The sequence below is a fragment of the Camelus bactrianus genome, chromosome 10 (assembly GCF_048773025.1).
Source record: "Camelus bactrianus isolate YW-2024 breed Bactrian camel chromosome 10, ASM4877302v1, whole genome shotgun sequence".
Lineage (NCBI taxonomy): Eukaryota > Metazoa > Chordata > Mammalia > Artiodactyla > Camelidae > Camelus > Camelus bactrianus.
In genome coordinates this window covers 32,143,584-32,157,536 of record NC_133548.1, presented here as the reverse complement: position 1 = coordinate 32,157,536, position 13,953 = coordinate 32,143,584, and positions in this window count along the sequence as shown.

The window sequence follows — 13,953 nt, the reverse complement described above, 5'->3', positions numbered from 1 at the left end:
ACAAAGAAGACAAAGAAGTAATCTTCTTTATTATGAGGCACAAGAGTGGGGTTTTTAAATCATACATTAAAATTGATATCAAATGCTTCAGTCAGTGGTTATAAACAATTACAAAGAACCTTCTTTTTTTAAGCATATGTTCTTTAGCTAACTCCATGCAAATGCCCCATGTGCCTTTTTTAGAACCCCAGAAAAATTCCTTCAAGTCAGACGTTGGATTTTACAGAAGCATAACACTTTCTAATTGCCTCCTAGCCACACATATCTGAAGTACACACACACACAGAGACACACAGAGTGGCCTTAGGACACACTAGTTTCTAATGTCCTTATTCAGGTATGACCCAATCACCTTAAAATGACTGGGGGATATTTTTTCCCTGACTCTAGCATCATAGAATACATAGGTTCAAATTCTGCTGTGAGACAAGGAAAAGTGCTGTAGTTCTTTTCCATGCCAATGTATTTTATCAAAAATATTTTTCTTCTAAACTTCTTTTCTTTTAACATTTTTTATTGAGTTACAGTCATTTTACAATGTTGTGTCACATTCCAGTGTAGAGCACAATTTTTCAGTTATACGTACTTATATTAATTGTCACTTTTTTTTTTTGCCGTGGGCTATCACAGGATCTTGTATATATTTCCCTGTGCTATTCAGTATAATCTTTTTTTTATCTATTCTACATTTTGAAATCCCAGTCTGTCCCTTCCCACCCCCTGCCCCCTTGGCAACCACAAGTTTGTATTCTATGTCTATGAGTCTGTTTCTGTTTTGTATTTATGTTCTTTTTTATTTTTAGATTCGATTCCACATATTAGCGATCTCATATGGCATTTTGCTTTCTCTTTCTGGCTTACTTCACTTAGAATGACATTCTCCAGGAACATCCATGTTGCTGCAAATGGTGTTATGTTGTTGGTTTTTTATGGCTGAATAGTATTCCATTGTGTAAACATACCCAACAGCCTAAACGTTCATCAACAGATGACTGGAGAACTCTTTTAAAAGTCTCACACACGTTGGAATTCTCTAGCCCTTCCCAGTGAACATGCCATAGTACCAAAAGCCCTTAAAATGGCCTTCCAGTGACTTGACTCTTTCTTATAAGTCAGCCTTTGCTTCAAGCCCCACATAAAAGGCAAACTTAAATTTAATCAAGCAAATCTTTTTTTTTTTTTAATAAAAATACTGTCTATTATATTTCCAGCTCTGATTTAGGTACTGAAGATATAATGATAAATGCAATTTTATTGTTTTCAGGTAGCCTACAGTAAGGAGCACCTGGCAAGCACACAATAATTGAATGATACCCAGTGACAAATGCTAATAGGAGTTAGAACAATATTCATACCAGGGGTTCTTAATCCTCTTTGGGTTTTGGACCCTTTTGAGGACATGATGATTTGTATTGGTTATCTGTTGCTGTAAACAAATATTTGCCTGAATGCTTAGCAGCTTAAAACAAGAAAATTTTGTTTTTTTCACACAATTGCTAGAGGTTCAAGAATCTGAAAGTGGCTTGGCTGGATGGTTCTAGCTTAGGGTCTCTGATGAAGTTGCAGTCAAGCTGTCTGTTGGGGCTGCTGTCAGCTGAAAGGCTTGACTGGGGCTGGAGGAAACGTTTCCAAAATCGCTCACAGTACATGGCTACTGAAAGGAGGCTTCAGGGAGCTTCCTATAGGCTGTGGCAGAAAAAGTCAATTCTCAGTCACATGGACCTCTTCTTAGTAGTTGATCATGTCATAGCAGTTGACTGTCCTCAGAACAAGTGATTCCTGAAAAAGACAAAGGAGATTATATAATTTAATACATCAACTATACCTCAATAATAATTTAAACAAAGACAGAGGAGAAAGCCATAATGCTCTCTTTATGACCTATGATCAAAAGTGACATGCCATTTCTTATGCAGTATTCTATTGGTCACACAGATCAACCTTCATAAAATGTAGAAAGGAAATTACACAAGGGCATGGTACCAGGAGGCAGGGGTCTTTGGAGCCATCTTTAGAGTTGACCACCACTTACTCCATGGACCTGTTCCCAGAGAAATGCACCACAGATGCAGGGCTGAGAAACCCGGTACCAACAGAAGGCCAAATCCATAACTGTGCCTGAAGAAGCCCAAAAGTCTTCCCAAGAGATGAGTTTAATCACAGCCTTGCAGAAAGAGTGATGATTTCATTGGTGAGCGGAGTAGAAGCAGATGGACAAGCAGACACATCAGGCAGATTAAACAGGAATATCACACATACATTTAAAAAAAAAAAAGTCACCTTGTGTTTGGGAAACCAGAAGAAGACTAATGTGGCCAAAGCATCAGAAGAGAGAGATCTAAGCCTGCACCAGATCACAGGAGACTTTAGAAGCCATGCTGAGGAGGGCGACTTTGATGGTTCACTGTAGAGAACCTGTGAAGTCATAGAAAAACTGACTGATTTATAAAACCCAACTTATATCTTACGAAGATTTTTCTGGCCACAATGAGGAGATGAAAAACAGAGCAATCAGTTGGGAAGCTCTTTAACTTGCGTGGAGACAAGACACAATAAAACATGAGTGGGGGCAGGAACAGTGGAAACGGGAAGGGAGATCAGTTCCAAGGGTTTGTTGGGAGGTTAAAGTGTATACGAATTGGCAACCAATTGATGTTGGGAGATGCGAGGAAAGACAACATAAATGAAGCTTAGGGGCTTTGGATAGCTGGGGAAGTGAGAACCAGAAGAGGCTGTAACTGGGGAGAAGATACATCACCAGTACAAGTTTGAGATCTCTTAAGGATTTTCCGATATATGTTCACTAGGAAAACTATCCATGTGAAAATTTCAAAAGGTAAGTTTCTGGGGATAAATTGGTTTAAAAGATACTGTGAATCCTATGCCATTGGAGATTTACAATGCACATCAATATATTAAAGATCAAAGATTTTGTTGTGTTTTTGCAGTAAAGAGACCTATATATTTTCAAGGTAATTTTCCCAAACATACTTAACAGTAGAACCTTCCTTTTGCTCAGCCTCTGTTAGCATAATACAAACCTAGCCTTCTGCGTAACAATGAAGACTTTGTCACAATTTACCGTTCCCCTAACTCATCACTAAATGTTCATCAAAAATTGCCAAAAGGACACTGCAGGGAAGTAATTAACAATTTTTTTAGCTTCACATTCATCAGAGTCAAGTCTTCAGGAACTAATTTTGATTTGAATTTACAAAGAGAATCAAATTGATGTTTATTGTTTTAGCTGTTTCAGTATGTCCAGTTCCCTCTCTTAGGATGGATATATAATAAGGTTTTTAAAACCATTCCAAAAACTTTTTTGCAACTTGGGGAAAAAGAATGTATTCCAGCTGAAATTTTTACCTGGCTTTTAGTCTGATACAATGGTTATCTGTTGCCATATTACAAATGCTGGTCCCCAGAGCACTGCTTCGTGTTGAGGTTTTGAAATGGAAAAGACATCATGGCCCTGATGACAAGTGACGCTTCAGCCAATGTTTTTCAAGTGAGCACTGCTTCTGAGAGCCCGACAACAGGCTGACATCCTGGGGCTTCACTGGGTTCTGAATCCCCATCTGTAAACTGAGGAGAATTTTTAACGAAGCCAACTGCAAAGCTGGAAATCCACAATGGCTCCTGAAGCTACACAGAAGGTGTTTCTTCTCTCATAAATAAATGCAAACACTTCAAACGACCCAAGGGAAAATAATTTGCTTGCAATTTATAGTGGTTTTAAGCTTTGAGTTTCAGATTATAGCACCAAAGAGTGCAGCATGTTCTCTGGAGAAGCAAGGATACAGTGTTTGGGAGGTACAGCTCTGGAGGATGGCTTGAGCTGGGTGAATTCTAATTCTGCTCTTTATTGCTCTGAAACTGAGCAAGTTACATAAACTTCCTTGTTTTCTAACTTATAAAATGGAGGGAATAATGTCTAGCTCTAGGGTTCTGTGAAAATTAAAGGAATAACTCACAGAAGCCTTCAGTTCATATGAGCTATTGTTATCAGCAAAAAGGAGGTTTTCCACTTATAATTTGGATCAACTCTAATATAAAAACAAAAACAAAAAACAGCCCATAGATTTTACAGTGCTAATAAAATAATGACAATATCTTAGATTCAAGTAGTGCTTTAGAGCGTGGGAGCCCTTCCACATCCCTAAGCCCATCTGATGAGAAGGCACACTTCTCAATAGAACCAACCATGCTAGCGAAGCTGTGTCCAGCCACTGGTGAGAAAAAAAAAAAGCACAGTGAGCCAGGCAAGCTCAGGACCGACAGCCATTAGTGAGAAATAACAGATGGTGTCTCATTTCTTGCTATAGGCAAAGAGCCAAATGACATGACTAAATAGAAAGACGGCCCCATAGGACTGCATTTGGGCTCCTACTGAGCACGGAGCCTGAAAGCCAGGGACATTTTTAATAACCTTTCTTTGACAAGCTTAAAGCCATTTAATGTCTAAACCTGTCATACACATCCAGCCAGGAGAATAGGCCTCCTGAGAAAACCCGACAGCACACGAGCAGTCTCACCTCTGTGAAAAAATAAAAATCGCGCGCACGTACCAAAAAAAATTATACAGCAAGGTCTCCAAATACGAACTTTCCATTTAAATAAAAACAATCACTGTCCCTCTCAGTGGCAACCTTCTAGACCTATTCCTCATTCTGCCCTGGATGAGAAGTTGGGTTTCAGTTCAGTCATTATTTAATTAAAGCAACAGAGGACACATGTCTACTTTAGCTGAAATTTCAGTTGAGTTTAATTAGAAGGAAATGCATGGTAAATTATTATGTGTTGAAAGTTTATACCCAAAAAAAAGAAAGAAAGGGAACTCATGATTGTTTAGATATTGGATTTCACTTTCTCATCAGTACAAATGAAACAGTGATTGCTTCTTTTTTAATAGTTTTTGCACTTCATGAAAAAAATCAGTAATCAACATGATTAAAAATCTTTATTATCCTGTCTATTGTTATAATATTGAGCAATGGTGCACCAGTGGTTCTGCAAAAAAACAAACAAAAAAAAACCAAAAAACTTTCACTGCAGCAAATTTATCTAATGAATTGTATTTGTTTTCCAGCAAGTCAGCTAGTAAGAGCATTAGTGTGGACATGAATTTGATTTCCCCTAGAGTCCATGGCTTCCTCTTGCCCCAGCTGTTTCATTTTCTTCTCATCACCAAATCATTTTATTACAATAGCTCTCCATCCCTTACTTCCCTATAGCTTTATATGAACGCATGCACAGCCGAGATATCTTCATGCCGAGTATGGGTTTAAGGTTTACATTTAAATCCCACCTTACATGTATATTTGTTAGGGGAGGGAGGCTGATAGAGAAAAAAAAAAGATTTTTAAAATATCATTTTACCATTACTCAGCTATATTATGGGAAAACTAATGTGAATGGAAAATAAAAATGGAGTCGACGTTGCAGGGAGAACGCTCTGAAACCGAGCTGAGAGGCCATTGGGGAAGTGTGACTTATGCACGTCTCAGCCTGGAGGGAATCTGAACTTTGAGCACTTCTTGTATTAATGTAGGCATCCAGAACACCTTCCCAATGTTCCAGAAACTCAAGATACTTACCGGACCCTTATTTAGAACAACTCACGACAGTCGTTCCTTAAGGACACACATTTCCTTTCCCACAACAGTGTACAGCCTCATGGCTTTTGCCTTTATAAGCCCCTGACTCGTTCTCTTCTTCAGAACATTCTCAGTATTGCCTGAATCTGAGTCTGTCAAATTGCAGTTCCAAAGACCCCAAATAGAGCACTTTGTTCTTTGCAATCTTGATACTGATTTTTGTTCAACACTCATCTACAAAGGGCTGCAAAGGGGATAAAAAAATCACCTTAGTAAAAATAGTCATAATGATTTCTGTATAGTTCTACAGATTAATGGAATTAAACCTAAATAAAAGATATACTCACTGCTATTTCTAGGAAGACCCAACATAATTGTACAGATTTTTCCTTTTAAATCCCTCAAGTCTAAAGCATTACTTCAAGGGGGAAGATACAGCTCAGTGATATAGTGAATGCGTGCCTGGCAAGCACAAGGTCCTGGGTGCAATCCCCAGTACCTCTAGGAAAATAAGTAAGTAAGTAAACCTAATTATACCCCCAAGACAAAAACAATAATAAAATATTTAAAAAGCATTATTTCAGACTTTAGAAATATATGGCTTTTTGGAAATTTAATAACTGTAAATTTCATGAAAGGGGCACTTTTTTCTTGTTTACCCCTGTATTTCCGTGGCACTCATGCAGTGGTAGGTGTTCACTGACTACTTGTTGAATATATTATACATAATTAGCAGCAAAAATTGAGTTGTACTATATAAGCACAGTGAAACAATTAAAGCAAGACAAAAACACTTTATCCTGGCCATACCAGAATGAGTATTCAGTTAAAAAATTTAAAAAGTGGGTCCTAGTGATGGACAGGGAAAATATTCAAGCTCATTTGATCAGTAAAATTTCCTAAAACCTGGCCTTTGCCTTCTTTCTTCCTAATTCTTTCCTTTAGACGATGCCTAGGGTGGTTTTCCACTCTCCTGCATAACTCAGGACATCCATGGTTATCTTGGTACCCTACCTCATCATGCCCACTCCTACTACTCTGATGAATCAGATTCTCATTCTGTTGCTACCACTCCTTTCTGCTGTAAGCACTCCTGATGATTGTGTTTACATTGCTGCTTTGGGTGGAGGCCAAACTGTCAATCCTCAGAACGTGAGTGATGAGCAAATGCATGAGTTGCTTTTGTAGTCAGAAATACAAACGGTATTTTTTTTAAAGAAAGTATTGACATTGTGAATCTTGAAAAAGCAATTGCTGAAGAGCTTACAACTAAACTGGAATATGTATACTGGGCTGATTTCTCTGTGCATGAAAATAAATATTGCAATATTAACTTAAAACATGCTATTCCAGCAAGGTACAATAACACATCACATTTCAAGGAGTTTGGAGACATACATGGCCTCTCAATACTGAAAGTCTGGTTGAGGGGGAGTCTTCTCATATCAACCTTTTATTTTTTTAATTGAAATGTAGTTGGTTTACAATGTTGTGTTAATTTCTAGTGTACAGCACAGGGATTCGCTTGTTACCCCAAAAGGTAAAGACCCCGATTCTTGTCATACCTGAAAGACAAGTTTACAGTCGGGAGATGGCGCGTTTTGTAGCAAAAGATTTTAAAAGATTTATTTAAAAAAAGGAAAAGTACACCTCCAAGAACATACTTTTTCCAAGGGAGGAAAAGTAGGGGGTTTTGTCTCCCTTTTCTCTTACACCCTCACTTGGAGGTGGTCTCTTGATTGATTGACAGCTTTTGTCCCTGGAAAGCTTAGTCATGTTTGGCCCCTTTGCGCATGTCCTTAACCATGGTGTACACGGAAAAACCCATGGGGGTGGGCCCTAAACCTCAATGTTAATTATAATACAATGAACACTGGGTGTGTCTGGTTAAGTCCTTTCTGCTACCTGGCAGTTGTGGCTGTTGGGTTTCAACTGGTTTCTTGCTGGCACTCATTTAGAGGAAGTGAAGTCCCTTAATGCTGGAGGAAGGCATAACACCAACTTCCAGACCATCCTCCCTCTCCTCCACCTGTCTTACCGGTGCCCCCACTTATCTAACACAGTTTTCTATATATGTATTATATATATTATATATATAAATATATAATAGATGTATATTCCTTTTTATATTTTTGAAGTTTAGGCTATTACAAGTTATGGTCCCTGTTATGTTCCAAGTTATGTTCCTCTGCAGTAGGACCTTGCTGTTTATCCAGGTCTGTGAAGATTCACCCTGCATTTCCAATTGCACAAGACCTTCTGTCGGAGCTCAACAGGTATTCTGTGAGAACTGCTCCACATGTGGACGCACTTTTGTTGTATTCATGGGGGAGGGTGAGCTCCACGTCCTTCTCTTCCACCATCTTGAAGCCAGCTCCATCCATATCAACTTTCTGTGTCCACTGCTCAGCACTAAGGATTACTTTATTTAAAATAACATAGCAAACAGTAAACATGAAAATAAATCTCCTTTGTCCCTTTTCTGACGTTCAAAATCTTAGTTATTCTCTAGGCTTCTTTCAATCCTTTATGTCACAATATGCTTCTCTGATGGGTCCCCTAGTGTGTGAATATATTGCTTATCACGATCTAACCTGAATTGCAGTCATGCTTTCCCTCCCGTTAGATTTCAAGGCAGGTGGGGCCTATGCATATTCATCTTTGTATCTCTTGGTTTAGCACAATGCCCAGTCACAGTGCCTAACAAGGTGGGTGTATTGAGAGTCAAACCAGAACCAGTGTTGTTTTTTCTAGGCTACGGAGGGATTCGAAGGCTGGAATACGTACAGCAGACCCCTCCAGTGTCTGTTTAAATAGATCAGGCTTACACATCGATTTTTCTAACTCGCTATTTCTATATGGAGTGTAACAGCATTGCTATGACTGGTAAACCTTATATAGAATCATCACTATGTACATTTTAAATATCTCCCAACTTCATTTGTCAACTATACCTCAGTCAAGTTGGAAAAAATGTTTTAAAATAAGACCGATAGTTTTAAAAAGGAAAAATTGGTTTTTATTCATGGAAGATAGTATTTTATCTTCTGACTTTTGCCTAATATCTCTCTGGAGAAGAGCTCAAATCTATTTTATCAGCTTGGATTACAGCTGAGTGATACCTTAATATAATAATGCAAAAATTAATTATGATAAAACCGTATGGATATGTGTGCTGTTTTATAATAGCAGAGCTAATTTATATCTATTCTTCAGCATAGCCTTCAAACTTCTTTTATTTGGTTAAGTAAATGTTTGAGGCCTCACTCTGCCCGGCACTGTATCAAGGGCTGGGGATATCAGTGTGAACCAGGAGGCGAGATGTCTGCCCTCACAGAGTCTGCGACTCAGTGGGTAGAACAGAAGGAATGTGGATTAATAACAAATCGCCACAAAAGAGCAAATAAAATGCTACAGTTTTGGAACTTCAGCAGAATGCTAAAGGAGAAAATGTAAGCGCCTTTAATTTAAAAAACAAGAATATTTATACTGGTTTCTAATGAAAGAATCCTTATGGAAAATAGCCATTTTCTGTTAACATTTAGATTGACTAAGCTCAGCTTTAAATTGTTCTGACATTACAGGCACCTCCGCTTATGTCCCTTAAGATCTTATGTTAAAAACGGGGAAAATCCAAACTTGTATTAATGATTAAATAAAATAATGTGTATAAAGCATCTAACATAGTTCCTGGAGTAGAGTAAAAGCAGTTCTCATTGGCTGTCTATGTGGCAAGCCTTCTCCCAGGTGCATTAATAATGTCATTTTTCTTTCATTCTTACAACTGCCCAATTAGGTGCCCAAGTATATGCCTACCTTTGCTATGACACCCTTCCCCTCACTATCTCCTTAGCACTTAACATAGCCCACATATTCCTAGATATTCAAATTGCTCTGTCCGGATGTTTCAAGGAGCTGTGGATCTGACTGTCATACTTGTCATGCTGTCCTCTGCAACATATCTTCCTTCTGGATATCCTCCACCCTTGCTGTACTCCCTCCAGCTCTGTTATCTTTCTTCCAACCCTCAGTACACCTCAATCTCTCTTTTATTTCTTATAACTTGTAGCTCTCCCTCTTTTGACATTAACTCTGTTACCCCTTCCCTATAACTAATGTTAGGACACAAAGTTTGGTGATCAGAGTACTATTGGAATCTAGAAGAATATCACAGGGGTTAATAGGAACAATTTTTGGATTCAGATAAATACAAGTTCACATCTCAGCTCCTTGCACACCTTCCTTAAATTCTCTTGCTTCAGCCTCTTTACCTGCAAAATGAAGATAATATAGTTATTGTGAGGCTTAAATTAGGTAATGCTTCTAAGTATTTAACATATGACTAGTACGTAGTTAAGTGCTCAATAAATGGTGCTTCCGGTAAATATCATTATTCAGATGCTTTTAATGAACTAGCATGATAAGTTTCTTAATAATAAAAAAGTATTAAATAAAAATAACATGCAATGTGGATAAAATAATGACAGGTTTTGCAGAATATTTAAATAAGACATGCAACCAATTACAGATCTCTTACACTACATTTTTGTAACTCTGAACTTGGCCCAGATCTGCAAACTTTTCTCACGTTGGTAGTCAGCAATAGTTCACAAGCTATTTTTCAAGGTTATGGGGAGGAGATTGGAAAGTAGGATAGCAAGCCTCCTGTGGCCTCCAGTGACACTCATTTCGTCATATTCTCACCCTTAGACAGTTGTCTTGCATACAGAACCACAGCTGGTATATGTGGTCAGTAGAATACAACAGATGTCATTGGGAGGGACTTGCAAGGCTAGGTCATAAAGAGGACAGCTTCTTCCTTGGTCCCTCGGAATTCTCCCTCCCGCCATGCTGTGAGGACACTTGAGCAGCCCTGTGGAAATGCCTGCAAGGATAGAAAATGAAGCGTCCTGCCAACAGCCAGTGCTAACTTGCCAGGCAATAAATCCACTTTGAAGTGGATCCTCCAAATATTAAACCTTCAAATCCTGTAGCCCCAGCATAGACACCTAACTATAATCTTATAACAGACCTTTAGCTAGAACTGACCAACTGAGGTGTTCCCCAATACACCATCCACAGAAACTGCAAGATAAATAAATGATTATTATTATTGCTTTAAGGTACTTAGTAGGGTGATGTGCTATTACATCACAGATAACCCAATACAGACGAAGGGGACTGATCCCAGCCATAGTCTCTTACTTCAGTCTTTGTGTTTCTAAATACTTCCTGCCAGAAGAACCTCCATTTCTTGAAAGATCTTTGGCCTCTTAGTCCAGGATACTCAGGTATTTTACAATATTTCTAATTAATCTTAATCCAGCTTTCTTCTGGATCTAGCAGCTAAAACTTCTAAGTCATTTTGATTCTTAGCTCTGTTAGTCTTTGTATTTATACTGATGAGGTGTATTAAAGTTTTAGCATCATATTCTGTCCGTAACCTCTTCACTACCCAAACTTCATGAGCTATTATTTGCATGAAACATATCTCGCCAGCCATCATTTTAATCAGAGTGTCTCTTGTGAGCACATTAAATTAGGTAAAAGAGAGGGATATATTATTCCAGGGATTTCACATGTTTGAGTTGTGGTTATTTTTCCATTCCTTAAGGCCATGAGTTCCCCAGCATGGGCTGGGCAGAACTCTGTGCTTATATGTTATTCTCAAAGATTTCCTGCTTGTTTATTTTAGATAATATCAATAATCCTCTTAGAAGGAATCGTGCAGCAGCTTCCCACATACACCTTGAATGGCTGGGATGTTCAAAGGCTGAAAGTTCCTGGAACAGTCAATTAAAATGCCCTAAGAGTTCTTTAATCACTAAATTTTACCCAGCTGATAATAAGTAGTCAGTATGGTACAGAGGAAAACCACAGGAGACAAACTATTAGAGTCCCGTGTGACTCTGTGTAGGTTGATTAACCTCTCTCAGCTTCAATTCCTCATCAGGAAAATAACACCTACAGTGCAGGTTTGTAATGAGGACAAGATTTCAGGTTAGTCCCAGATACTCCACAAATGAATGGCAGCAATTATTAAAGGGGCTCTTCCCATGACTCAGAGCAGTGCACATTTCCCATTAACTGCCCCGCCACATGCAAAGCTTTTACCTTTCATTCTTTTTAGAGTGATAAAGTCTTTTAGAAAATACAAATTGATTGTTTCAATTAAAATGTTGGGAATCCCAGGTAAGGCACCTGTAGTGGTCCTAAATTGAGGTCTCTATCAAGCAATTTAGAAGGTTATTTACATGTTATCAGACTCCTTAAAGAGTCCATAAAATTATGTGATATATCCTTCAGCTAAATGCTCTACGTTTGGTAAAATCAGTAGAGCTTTCTGGTTAAAAGCATGTGTGATAGAGTTTGACTTCCTAGCCTCAAATCCCAGCTTGGCTGGTTACAAGCTTCATGGTATGTCGCTCAACATCTCTGAAACTCAACTATGTGTGTGTGTGTGAAATGAAGATAATGATCGTACCTGCTTCACAGGGTTTTAAGGGGATTAAATATGATAATACATTATTAATTACTCAGCTTATTTCCCCACACAAAGAAAAACTCCATAAATCTTAACCATTTAAGTCCCAAGAGATTTAATGCTGTGAGAGCAGTGAACACTTATGTCACCTTAACAATTTACCTGGCTCACTTTTTCACAAGTAAAAAGCCTAAGTTTTCCTTTTCCCCTTCTCATTAGATGAAGACCTTCCCAAAAGATCCCTGTACAGCATAGGGTACTGAAATGTTTTATGGTGCAATTTAAGAAACCATATTGAGTCCATTTATAGCCCACACTGAGGTATACTTAAACCAAAGAAATGTCTATCATTCCATCGTACTATTCTTTTGAAAGAAGCTAAAACCAGATAGTTAATTAGATACAAGTTTCTGAAAGTTATTGAAAATCTGTTCCTGTCAAATGTCTTCAAATGATATACGTCTTCACCTTTGATGACACTGTGCTCTGGGAGTTTGCTCCAGATGGTCTCTGGAGTTGATGTGTTACAATTTATAGATTAGTAGACATATCTCAAAGCATTTCCATCCATAGTTCCTGTGTTAAATGAATGAGAATTTGGTCAAGTTTCTGGATATTTTCGTGAGTCAGATTCCATCAGAGAAACCCTGGTGTCCTCACTCAAAGCACACAAAGCTTCCAAGGGTGAGTTACGCATCCTGTGTGGAAGGCAGTTTATAACATTCACCAACTCTCTCCTCTGCAAAACTGTAACTAAACCGATGTTGGCAATTGGCTATGGCTTTTCTGAATAAATACATAATTATACAATTAGCACTGCTTATCTCCAGCTTCATAAGCAGAACTTCCTCAAACTGATGGAAGAACTGAGACAATGGGAGACAAATGTTTTCGTATTTTTTCATTCCATAATTTATGACTAGACCTTTCATTTGTGATTCAGAGAAGGAACTAGGAAGAGATAGGAAGAGAGGCACCACTTTAATCAGACAAGTCTCTTAAGTGTTTCTATTTGTAAACTCTTATAATCTTAGAAAAATCAAAGCAAAACAAAAAACCATAATCCCACTACCTATCAAACCCACATAACTTTTGTTCACATTTTTAAAAACAAAAATAATGCATGCACATGGCTTAGAATTTCATAGGATATATATATATATAATATGTGTGTATATATACACATTCTTACATATATGTATATATGCATATGTATATATATACAAACATGCATATATACATATTCTAAGAGCATAAATTATTGTGCTCTTAAGTGCATGTATTTTATATACCTGGGATTAAAGCTCAAATGCTTACAGAAGGTTGGTATGTAATTAAGGTGAGTCACCAATCAATAAATCTTAAACTGCTAAAGTTAGCGCAAAGTTCATATAGTTAGTCCCTCATCAAGAGATCTTATGTTGTATCATAAAGATTTTGGTTATTGATTTCTACAAGAGACTGTAGAATAGAAGCAACTTTTTCTGGGTACAAGGAATTATAAAACCAACAGCCATAATAGCTAGTATAAGAGGTAGTTTATTCTGTTTTAGTCACTGTGCTAGTGAGTTCACATTCAATCCTCAGAGCTCCTTAGGAAGTAGGTAGTATACTTTTTCTTATTTTACAAATGAGGCAACTCAGAGTCAAACAACTTGTCCAAAATCTGATTATCAGAACCAACGTCTGAAACCAGGTTGATTCAGCTACAAAATCTAAGCTCTTAAAAAATTGTTATAAGATCTGAACTCTCAAGACATAACAGATATCTCTCACTTTTCTACTCTGAGCTTGCACAGGCAATATATAATTTTTAGATAGATTGCTCAGATGAACACTTTATGATTCTCGTAAGTACCACAATATGAGGGG